We start from the raw sequence: 12,759 nt of genomic DNA on the forward strand, positions 1-12,759 counted from the left end.
CAGGCTAACGGACGCCGGAACCGCCCAACGGTCTCAGGAATTGGATGCGCTATGCGCTCATGAGTGGCGTTTCACGTTAGCTAAGAGCGCTAAGAGCATAGTTTCATATTAGTATAACTAGAGGGAAATCTGGCGCTGCGATCGTTCAACCATCATGGGAATGATGGGAAGTACAGGCTTCGGATTGGCGTTCTGTTGACTGGCAAACTAGTCTACAAGTATTTTTTGGCAATTTTGGTTTCGCTCCAAACGCAATTGCTATAACCCTCAGTGGGACAGTGCAACGCAAAGCTCTCTGCCTTTGTTATGCTTGCTCGAAGTGGCGATAGCGCGCTCGGCCAGCGGATGAGATTATGTTTGTGTCGCGGTGTGGTGTCTAAGCCCTCACGAGAAAGCGACGGCATCGTAAACGTTGAAAGAACATGTTTTGACCGTTTGGACCTTGGTTTGTTAAGTGTGGTATTAGGTTGATGCTGTAGCGTTACGCGCTTTATGAAACTTCGGAATAGGAAAAAGAAGGCACTACTGATTCAAGGCATAGACAGTTCTACTTCTAGTGGCTTGACGATCAAATTTTATTGAGGGCTTTACTATGCATTGCTCGTTTATGTGCTCATTGAAATGCGTGTTTTAGGACATTGAGAACACAAACTTACTTGTGATAGGAAAGGTTGCTGCTTCCTGGCTGTAGTCAAGTGGCGCAAGATGTGTAAGTGCAAAACCATGTCATAACGCTTCGGAAGCGGTACGTCAATATAAAATATGATGAAGCATACTCGTAGGAGGCCACTAACGTCCTAGATAGCACTGTAGTAGATGTGCTTAAAAGTACTTGAAGACGTTCAGCAATCGTGACAGCCGACGTAGCCTTTCGAAAGAGCGAGAGAGTTCACAAGTGCCTGTCGTCTGTAAGAAAAGTCTCGCGTTTGCAACGAGCAGGCGTCGTAGCAGACGACACTTGTAGCATTCCTATCAAGGGCGCAACACTTTCTCACAATGCAACATTTTTATTTCCATAAATACTTGATGGGTATATTTATATAGGTACATGCACGGTTGTTATAGCTGTTGGAAAAATAAATGAATAATTATTCTCTGGTGTTAAAGGGACACTAAAGGGAAACATGAAGTTGAGCTAGAGTGAAAGATTAGGCTCTTGTAATGACAAGTTCACCATTCTTAGCGAGAACAGATTATTTCTAAACGAGAAAACGAAGAAATTCAGAAATCGGAGGGACGCCACCTGTCGCGCGTTGTGGTACTTCTGATAAAGTAACGTCAGAGCCTCTATTTTAATTATTGAACTACTGCTCTATGCTACACTTGAAAAGTAGATGAGATAAATTTTAGCAACAAATAAAACATGCGATAGGCCATAGTTATTCTATTGCTGCATATTACGGCCGTCGCGCTCACTCCACAGTAGTGCCGACAAGTTCTGGTTTCGCTCGGCCGCGCTGACCGCGCTCGCACTTTCGCTTGGTGAATGGCAAAGTTTCCATTTCGCGGCGTGCTGTGCTGTCCGTGCTGTGTCACGAAAGTTCTTGACAGCTGTAGTTCCCAGTTCCCGGCGGCGAAATGCCGGGTCGATGTTATGTCGCGGGGTGCCCAAACGGTCCGCTTCGTCTGAACAAGGATACTGAAAGGTCCGACACCAACGTGCACTACCATGCGATCCTACGGGCGAACCTCTACGTTCTCGCTGGCTCAGTGCATTTCCGATGCTACAGCGGGTAGGAAAGGTGCCAATCAGACTGCATGCGTGCTCGATGCATTTCCGCCCGGAGGATTACGAACACAATTCACTTTTGAGGCTCTCAATGGACGTGCCTTTTCAAATGCGACTTCGTCGCAACCTTGTTTCGTCGATATTGCCTTCATCCCATGAAGACCGAATACCGTTGCTGCAGGACAAAAATTTCATGGTGAGCAGAGCCTCTTTTTGACGCGCATATTATTTTCCTTTCATTACTAAAACTCAGCAAGTGTGCGCAGCCCTTTACGGTACTGATAGCCAGCTGCCTTTATTGGCAGGTTAACGCGGATGACTTGGTCACGGAAAATGACGATACTGGAAACTCCATCGGAAAGCAACGCGGATTGCGAGCACAATTCTCTCCTAAGACAGTCAATCGAATTGCCTTTCCAAGTGCGACTGGGTTGCAACGTTGTTCCGTCGATATCGCCTTTATCCCATGAAGAGCAAGCACGGTTGCTGCAGGACGTAAGTTTCGTGAGTCGTGTCTCTTCTTGACGCCGCATGCTATTTAACTTTCTTTACTAAAAATCAGCAAGTGTGCGCCACCCTTCACGTTATTCATAGCCAGCTGCTTTTATTTACAGGCTAACGTTGCTGACCTGACGACTTAAAATAACACTGCTGGCACTTTCACCGAAAGCAACGCGGAGGTATGTGTGCGGGGTTTGTCATGGTGGTTGCATTTGTACGCAGATAAAGCGCAACACACAGCTTAGCACACCTTCGGCACATTTCAGACGCTTCCCTCTGGTGCAAAAGACGCGGAGACGCAGACCGATTTAATGCTGATCCCCGCGAAAACAAGCAGTTTCCGCAACATCGGGAATGCAAAAGGAGGGCAGGATAAACCACGGGCACGAGCGTTGGTAAGTACACCCGAGCTGTTACCTAGCTTTTAATGAAAACTACTAATGTTATATGTGATGGAGTCTGGGGGAACAAGTAGTAGATTCTCTTTTGTTTGGTAGCACCACCAAAAAATAATGGACAAGCTAGTAGTACCTTGTCTACTTCAGCATGTTTGCTGGTGCTTTGTGCTATGCAAATTTAGTCAGAATGACTGTTATTTTTCCAACTTTTCAGGAACTACGGGACACAGTGTCATTTTCTCTAAAGCTGTTGTCCTGGTTCTCTTTTAGTCAGGCCTTCGCGTGGTGTTTCTTTGCTCTCCAACTGTTCAGGTGAACACAACTGTAAAGGAAATGAAATGCAAGGCACTTCAGGTGAATGTTCAGAACATGCCTACTCCAACGACATCAACTCCAATCGAGAGACGGCGTACCACTTGTGTCAGGAAACCAGTCAAGCACTGGAGACGTACATCAGCAAAGGACATCAGCTACATTCCCTCGCCTAACGTGTCCCCAGTACGGCAATACCCTTGCATGCATGACACAACATACGAGCCGGAAGAATTGACTTGCACCTTAGAGATGACATTTGATGAGTAAGTAAACAGTGCATACTAATGTGCATGTTGGTGTATAAAAGTTCAGATACGAAGGTGCAATATGTAGTAGTGCACTTATGTGTTTATAGCAAAGTGGTGTTTACTTGTTTATTGAAAAACAGTGTGACAGGTTATAAATGATCCAAGTATGCATGTGATGGGTGGTAACAAAAGCAAGACCTACAGATGTCTGCGTCAGTCCCTGGCCTGCAGTAACTAATTGCAGTGACAGGTGTGAAAAAAGGTTCCGTCATTTGAGTCAAACAGTCACAAAGTCACAATTACAAAGAAGGCGTAGCAGATTGCGGGAGCCGTCTTCCATTTGTGCACACAGATTGCAGATAATTTCAATCCTGTGTTTACGATTACTCGATGCACAGGTGCCGCATTTAATGCACTTCAATATAATGAAGGCAGAAAGGGTAATTATTGCTGTTAAAAGAGAAAAGTGTATTAATTTTCAGCGCAATCTTGACTGAGTGAGGGAGTGAATTTGTACGAGAGTGCCTGTATAAAAGATTAAAGTAAGGGGCATATTTTTTTTTTCAGGTGCGATATGGATGAGGGGTGTACGCAACACAAAAACTACTTTCTTGTCTCCCGTGACAACCTGCTGACACTCCTGAACACGTGCCGCACTTGCTTCTCTACGTCCTGCACAGTGAGCCTCTCCTATTCTGGGACACGCATCACAGCTAAGACTGAATGCCCAAGGGGACATGAGCACATGTGGGCGAGCCAGCCACTAGTAGGAATGAAGCCCAAAGGCAACGTCGACTTGTGGGCTGCAATACTCTTCTCCGGTTCAAGTGCTGCTGGAACACTCAGAATGATGAGGTTGATGGGTGTTCAAGTCATCAGTGATCAAACATTCTTCAGATACCAGAAGGTATATCTTTTCCAGCTGTCACTGCAGTAAGCATTTTGTTTCAACTTTCCTGAATATGTAGATAGCCACATATTGAACAACGGCCCAATATCTCGGGAGCAGCTAGAAGTAGTGTCATATTGGCTCTTTGTTTAACCATTCACTTCAATGGCAGAATGTTGGGCTGCAAAATATTTGTAAGCTGTTATGGCTCGTCATTAGCATATAAAACTGCTAACCTCCTTTTTTTCGTGCAACAAATCTATATGGAAACATAACTTTCAAAATTAGGTGTAGCTAATTTCAGGCAGGCATGCTCAGTGCACAAGCACTCAGCATAAGGCTAGCATTCCGAGAGTAGTTTCTAAAGCTTTAGCATTGCTAAAATCAAACAACAGAATGAAGCAAGCATTTCAAATTTTTCAGGCATTTTTATTGCGCGAACAAGCGAACAAAACACATACAGAAAATATGCCTGGCATGAGAAGAAAATGGTTCCAAGAACAGACACTGACATTATTCTAAGCAGCCTGGAAGTTCATCTTAAATCTTTGCTAGCACACAATGCATGTAGCTGCAGAAATTCTAGCATCTAAGTTCAGGAAACCCATAATGGAACTCTAAGGAAAAGTGCTGCATTGTGCTGTATTTGTAGATGGCATTTTTGTACAATTCTCGGCTTATGCATTGCAGAAAAAAGTTCCTTAGAAGTAGAGAAAGTGGAAGGGGAATTTCTGAATTTTGTGGCTCATATGCAGTACCGAAGATTCCATTGCGATTATGAGAAGTTCATTGTAGTTTCATTAAAAATTAAATTATGGGGTTTTACGTGCCAAAACCACTTGCTGATTATGAGGCACGCCGTAGTGCAGGACTCCGGAAATTTCGACCACCTGGGGTTCTTTAACGTGCACCTAAATCTAAGTACACGGGTGTTTTCGCATTTTGCCTCCACCGAAATGCGGCCGCCGAGGCCGGGATTCGATCCCGCGACCGCGTGCTCAGCAGTTCAATGTAGTTTCATTTACTTGCATTCCTTTTATGCTGCTAATGTCTGCAAAGCTTTGCTACACCAACTCAACATTTTTTAACATAATATGTTCCTTTTGCGTCCACCGACAAGACGTTTAGGGCTGAATGTCTTCAAAATCCGTCACGTAACGTGGGAATCGGAATGATGTTGCAAACTGTGCCTCATTTTTGCATATCATCCTGAATAAAATACGAAACACAAATACAATTCACGAAAGTTACTTTCAGTTTTTAGCCAAGGTCCTGTGTTAGCATGTTCTGTGCGTCAGTGTTTATGTTGCTCTGTGTATCTAGGCAGAGCTTATATGTGGGTGGTGTTTCTCCTAAAAGTCCATTAAAAGAGTGCACAATAATTTGTGATTGCAGCTATTGTTTTTCATTCTTATTATTATCAGACATAAACCATTTGCACAGACCTGTACACGTAGCACCTGGAGTGGATCAAAACTCAGGACAGAGTCCAAATTTCTCGTAGGTCTGAGATGAACACCACAAAGGACTTCTGGCAGCAGGTGGTGACATCAGCTTGGAGCTTTGCGGGGACGGGCTCTGCGACTCACCAGGCCACAGTGCCAAGTTCTTGACATACTCGTTTTTGTGTCCTGGCACGGGAAAGATAATACACACTGAGCAAATTCAAGTCAAACAAGTAAGTAGAAGAAAGAACTACCGAGCATCATTCGACCTAATGTTTGATTATTGCTATTTTGGAAGCATCGTGCAATGATTGTTACATGTTTATCAAGCATTCCAGGAAGCACGAGTTAATCGCATACATGCCTCAGTATTCTTTTTTAGCTTATTAATGCACAGGTGAGCGTGTACACGCTGTATTTAGAAGGCCCATCCTTCCCTGTAACGAAACCTTTCATAATTCCCACACCCTTGACGATTTACTCACATACTCCTGAATTCATCTGTACAAAATGGGCCTTGTGTGCTAGAGGATAGTGCCACAGCGATTTGACTGTGTGATGTTCTTGTGCTAGTGCGATGGTTTCAACTTACGGTAGTCGAGGTGGACCGGGGTTGAGGAGCGTTTTAAGAATATGGAGTAAGATGCTTTATTTGCACAGCTTCACTTCATGCAATTGTGTATCCAGTGCACATACAATTTTTTGTCTTCCAGAGTGCCCAAATTCAGGTGAGCTCACAAATGGAGAAAGAGGGCCTCGTCAGAGGTCTTCAATTTCTCTGTGACCAGGGCCTCTCCATAAGGTCCCTGACAGCAGACCGCCATACAGCAATAAAGAAATACATGAGGCTGCATTGCCCGGCCACCAAACACCAATTCGACGTCTGGCACGTTGCAAAAGGTAATTATGAATAGAACTAACGTATTTACTCCTGCTATTAAAATACCTAATGTTGGTTAATAGCCGCAAAGCAACTCCTGACTAGCAATTACCGTTTATTAAAGAAGAATGCATCATACCTCATCATACTTCAAACATTTGCATTGAAGGAACTGTCTACCACAGGATCAGGTCTTTAGATTTTAGCGGGAATGATAATGTTGTGTGTCACATTGACAGAAACAGCGAACTTGTATCCTATAAGCTAGGAATTCTATTTCTTATCTGGCTCTGAGAGTGGTGCAAAAATTAAGTGTTTCTCGACGGTGAAACAGTGTAACCAATGTGAGCATTGTTATGCCACCAAAAAGCTGTGCAGAGAGAGTTATTTTGCTTGGATGCATTATTTTATTGTCTAAAATTGCATTTTAAGTGCCTCTGCTAACTTTTCTTTGCATGAGAGATTGATTTCTTGTTTTCCAACTAGTGCATGTTGAAAGGGGCACTGAACAAATAGAATGGTGCATCAAGGGGTCTTCAAGTATGCCCCCATGATATCGTGGCATGCAGCAGTGCTAGTAGCATTGTGCGAATGATGCAAGGGTCACCGTCTTTTTCAGGTTGTTCAAAATTACAGGCACTCAGACTGTGCCTATAGAAAACATGCGATTATAGGTGGCCAAAAAAAACTTGCAACTTATGTGCTGAGGACAGCTATTAGAGTCATTTTAGTGCTTTACACAAAGTAATCCTGCAGAAACACTAAGTGCTTCGGGTTTCTCACTTCTACCACCATCGCATCCACTAGTCCATTTTTCGGGCATCTATAGAGTTTTTAAGACTATGTAAGTCGAAATAGATTGTTTTAAAATTTCTACTCGCTTACCAGCGAAACCACTGCACGTTTACACTTTAAATGATAAGCCTTCTATTAAATTACAAAATAGGAAGTCCTTGAAAAATGGTAGACAGTCCTTTAGCTATGAAGAAACAAGTACCTTGAAATAAAAAGCTACACCCTTATTTGAGGCTACACTACCAGAAATAGTGTGCGGAAAGATCTTTCGGTGCACTGTATTCCAATTCCATTCTGTACTAATGCTTCGAGCTAGTCTTCATCTACCTACAGTTTAAGTTTACACGAGATGGACTAAGAAATTATGGCGCAAATTTTTTCCAAGCATCACAAGAAAATTGACAGCTCCTTCACGGAAGGCCAGATGCAGGGCGCTGTTGAGCTGGATACAGCCCATTGCGAACCATCTGTTCTGGTACGCATATGCTTGCGGAGGAAATGGAGATTTACAAGTGGCAACATGGACAAGTCCACTAAACGACATAGTTGACATTCATGATGGTCATGGCAACCTCTATTCCCGCTGTGTCATGGCTCGAAATTGGTAAATACAAGTAATCTGCCAGTTGAAGTGGTACTGCATTTTGTGCAGTGTAATTACATCGTCATTCAGTTGAGATTGAGAATCTTTTGCACAATTCATCAAATTTAGCACAATGCGCATTGCCCATCTATACTTGTGATGAAGGGAACAATACATATATGTCCTATCTTTTCCCACATTAGACTCTCCAGCGCACAAACAAGTCAGACCCATTCTCCTGGCCCCAGTGCTTCCCAAAGACATCCGACAGCTCTCGCAAGACACGCAGACATAAATCCTGGAATCTTTCCATAGTGTCCTGTACGGCTATGCTCCTAAATCTACCGCGTACACATATGAGGGAATGAAGGCTCGGTAAGCATGTATGCGTTATTAATTTTTCAGGCAGACAAGTACTTCCTAAAAAATTTTGCAAAGTACTGCTGAGAATTAACCTTGTGGGAAAACTTGCATTTCCAGAACACTGATTGCTGCCCTTCATTTCAATGAAAATGCCAACAAAGAGCAAGCAACAACAAAGGATGGAACACAGCAAAGGCACAGCAAGACATTCAAGGCCAGACATAGCATGATGACTGTGTGTCCACTCAAGATGGCTGCTACATTTGGCAAGTCTAACTGTGTCACGTCCTTCTTTCAGTTAGCAGTTCTGCTCTACAAGTGCTCAGCAAAACTGCACCTAACGTTGCATTTACAGGCTATTCAGAAGCTAGTGTTGTAAGGAGCAGAGCACTGAAGATTGTGGCAGAACAAACTTTTTTCTCGCAGGGTGGCTATAGAGTTAGATTAGCGGCATGTACTGCATTCGTTGCGTACTCAAGCATCGTGCAACACTTTTTGAAGTAACTGCGATCGGGAAGCACAGACAGCTTTTTCTCCCTATCATACATTTTAACACAAATAGATATTCTCTATCTTTATAGCTAGGCTCAATGCGGAAAAGCCAAAGTTCTTGCTACTTTGACACAAGACTCGCAAACCACACTCGCAGCGACAGACAAGGAACAAAGTTTCACATGATGAATTAATTGTAGAATGTTGCTTGTACTTATTTGTTCCCAGATCAGGTGACCTCTTCAGACATTTGCTATAGCATTAAAATAAAATACAGCGCTGAAGTTACCTGGTTTGTTCTACTTTCAGATTACGTGCAAGATCTACAAAACAAGGTGACCAAGCTTTGCATCGAGCACCCGTCATTTCCAGAAGCACTAACCCAGGTACCAGAAAAAATTGCACCAGCATTTGTGCCACAGAATGAACCTAGGCCCTGCAAAACTTAGCTCACAGTGGCACACAAGACACGGTTTTTGAATTTTTGATATATGTAGAGCAGACAAGCAACTGGTGGAGTTATGAAAAACCAATTGTTCGAAGGCTATACCAGTAAGTTGGAAAGGCAAAGACACAAACTTCATGCTCGAAAGGCTTTGTGCTGTACTGAAGCGTGGAAAAGAACGAACCAAGTCGCATAGATTGTCTCTGCAACTGATGCTGCATGCGTGCAAGGACACCATAAGGTTTCTACCGACTGGCACGGCTGATGAAAAGTTAAGAACATCATAAGTCAAGCAGAAGACACTGACTGACATGCACATCATGCTGGGAAGGCTTTGTGCTACACTAAAGTGTAGGAGTGAGGGAGCCAAGTGGCATAGGTTGTCACTACAACTGTTGCGGCATGGCCACAGAAGTACCATAAGGCTGTATCTGGCTTGAACAGATAATGACAAGTTTTACAGCATCTTAAATCAAGGACAAGACACTTGGTGACATGCGCATCATGTCGGAGGTGTAACAGGCTGACGAATAAATGCAATACTGACCCTTGTAGGTACGCATTCAACTGGAAACAGTGTTTCGCGTTCAGCGTGCCAACATTCAAAAGAAAAAAAACTAAAGTGCATTGCGAGTGGCTCTCCTGCTGCTGTTTGCAATTGTATGGCTGACTGTGATCATCAAATTTTATTCACGCAAGCTTTGGGAAGAACCTCAGAGAAAAATCTAGTCAGTAGCTTTACCTAGGTCCGGAGTCCCTGGTTATGACATGGGAGGCAGGAAATAAAACATGAGCAAAATGGAATGGACACATCGCATTACGTAGCGCTTCCATGCTCATACGCACTAAAGAAACTATGAACAGAACTGCACATCAGGAACCATATCATAACGACCAATTACAGATGGTCATTAAAAATTGGACGTGGCAGGTAAACATATTCAAAAAGCAGAGAACATGTCCTGGCCGAGCTAAGAAATTAACCGCTCAATATGACAGCAGTTTCACTGTCCCATTTTATGATAGCAATATCTTTGGCAAAGGATGCAAATGAACTCGGCACACCTCTAAAGCTTTCTGTATGGGTAGCAGAAAAGGGCCCATCTCGCTGCATACAGGCACTCAAGCTCGCTTAAGTTGGGAAGCACTTGACAGCGTCCGCAGTCGCACCTGGAAAGCAGAAACACACGGTGAAACAGGCAGCAGTGTTGAGTTGTAACCTTGCAGCGAAGTAGCCTTAGAAGCTACTCGACGCGCATACGCGATGTAACCTAAATGCTTCCGCAACGTCCACAATGCTTGCTTTAGCAGTACTCGCAGATGCCTTCTGAGCAAGTCAACGTGCACTATGTTTTACTTATAGCTAAGGCGGTAAATGGTCTCTCGCGCACTTTATAAAAGCTCACAAATACTACGCCCGCCAGAGGAATAAAAAATTTTTATCAGCGCGCGAGGTACGGAGCTTAGTCGAACAGGAGTTGACAGCTCACACGGGCGTTTCGGTCGCAATCGAGCCCGATTAGAAAAGAATTGTAATATTTGGGGTTTTACGTGCCAAAACCACTTTCTGATTATGAGGCACGCCGTAGTGGAGGACTCCGGAAATTTTGACCACCTGGGGTTCTTTAACGTGCACCTAAATCTAAGCACACGGGTGTTTTAGCCCCCATCGAAATGCGGCCGCCGTGGCCGGGATTCGATCCCGCGACCTCGTGCTCAGCAGCCCAACACCATAGCCACTGCGCAACCACGGCGGGTGATTAGAAAAGAATTCTTCCAGCGTGATTGAGAGTGATCACTGCTATACGGCCCAACGATTCGGGCTGAGCCCACAGAGAGTAAGAGCACGGACCTAGCCCAACCATTTGATCGCAATGGATGGGTAGCGATTGAGGGGATCCGGATCAAGCACCATCACGATCGAATGTCCGTGTGCGCGTATCTGATACTTGTGTAATTTATGAGACAAGCAGTTAGGAACAATCGTACGTACCACTTAGTGCTTCGCAGATGCGGCTGAAGCGTGCACCACTTTCAGCTTCCTTGCCTGACGAAGAACTTGAGGCGGTGTCGTCGTGCGGCGATCTTGACCCTCTCTTTCCTTAAAGCTCTCCTGCATTCGTTTCCGCCGACCAGGTTAAAAATGCAGCGATGGCGCGTGTATGGAGGGCCTTTACCTCATCTCATAATCCTGCGGAGCTCTATCGTATGCTGCAGCGCTCGAAGCGCGAGCTCGCACGAGCACTTGGCGTTTTTCTTCGCTTCGGTCGCTGAAGTGTAACAGGACGTACTCAGCTAGAATTCCATTACGCGCACTACATCTAAACATGTTCTATAAGAACGCCGTTCAGAGGAATATGTGACACAGTCACACATGCTATCATAGGCTTCACGCACACAGGAACGCTATATCAGCTGTTTCGCGGTTGCGGCTTGACTTGACGCGCCAGCTGTGAAATCCACAAAACGATCCGTGGAAAACCGCGAACTGTAGCGCTCCCTCTCGGACACCCGCTGATTCACAGAAAGCGGAAGCAGAGACGGTGACGTCAGGTCCTCGATTTTGGCGCGGGCGATTCAAATTGAGCAGCGGCACCAGAGACTTTCGGTGGAAGATTTAGATGCAACAAATTCGTTTATTGGCGCGCAGAAAGTGGTGATAGACTCCTAGACAGGTAATATATCAATGTAACCAAACTTAATATTTTCCTTTAGTGTCCCTTTAAATCAGAAACAGAATCGCACAAGAATGCATACCCTGGTGTGTCCTGGTGATAAACCATAGTAAACCGTGCTTCCATCTCAAAGTCATACAAAGTCATACAATGTAACGTGCTGTAAATTAAATAAGATACTGCAGAAATAAAATTGGATTTTATGCGATAATACTTCAGTATAACTTTGCTTACTGCGCCGCAAGCAAACGCCACTAGTCAAAAGATCGAATTCAATCCGAAGCGTGTACTTCCCATCATCCCCATGTAGGTTGAGGCAACGTTCATGAGAGCCCCGTAGACACCAGCGCCACATTTCCCTCTAGGGTATTTATTTAGAAACTCTATGGTTTAGAGGAAGCGAAAGCTCATTTCAATAGTTAGTGACGATGAACGAGAGTGAGAGCGTAACCATCACGAGAATTTACGGTGAAGCGGGAGCAATAGCTGCCGCCCGGTTCGACAACGCTATTTCTGATCGTCCGCGAAGATTACGCACGTTACATTGGCCAAATAGCGCACGTTATCATAGCATACATAAGCTACAGAAACACAATAACATGCGGAGCATGCGCAGCGAGAAAGACGCGTTTTCTTTACGTACGTAATGCGTCTACTTTCGGTTGCAAACACAAAACTTAAACTGTCTGATGAGGCCTCGAACCTATAGGCTCATCGCAATGGCCGGTCACGTATGCCGTCTGAAGGTAGAACACGAGCGCGTTGGCCCCAATATTCGATTATTCATTCCGTTTCTCGGCGACAGGCATTCTGGCTCATGAAGCAGGCGACGGAAGTGAGAAGCGTTTTTGACGGAATGTTCATAGGCTTTCAGCTAGCTCCTTTAGTTTTCACGAAGGAATCCCTTTTGCTTGATCAAGAAAGTTAGACTTAGTGCCTCCAGTTCAGTTTCTTAGGCGAAACGTGATCTTTATGTCACGTTAGGAAAGCACGACGCCTAC

General features: G+C 44.5%; 1 long non-coding RNA gene across 1 annotated transcript; it reads right to left on the minus strand.

The window, feature by feature from the left end:
• Positions 1-4,543: 4,543 nt before the first annotated feature.
• LOC142583323 (uncharacterized) lies at positions 4,544-11,520 on the minus strand. Its single transcript, XR_012828594.1, has 3 exons — positions 11,077-11,520; positions 10,149-10,253; positions 4,544-5,711 (listed from the first exon to the last, which is right to left on the minus strand). It is a non-coding gene; the product is annotated as an uncharacterized LOC142583323 (long non-coding RNA).
• Positions 11,521-12,759: the final 1,239 nt, after the last annotated feature.

Source organism: Dermacentor variabilis, chromosome 5 (assembly GCF_050947875.1).
Source record: "Dermacentor variabilis isolate Ectoservices chromosome 5, ASM5094787v1, whole genome shotgun sequence".
Taxonomy (NCBI): domain Eukaryota; kingdom Metazoa; phylum Arthropoda; class Arachnida; order Ixodida; family Ixodidae; genus Dermacentor; species Dermacentor variabilis.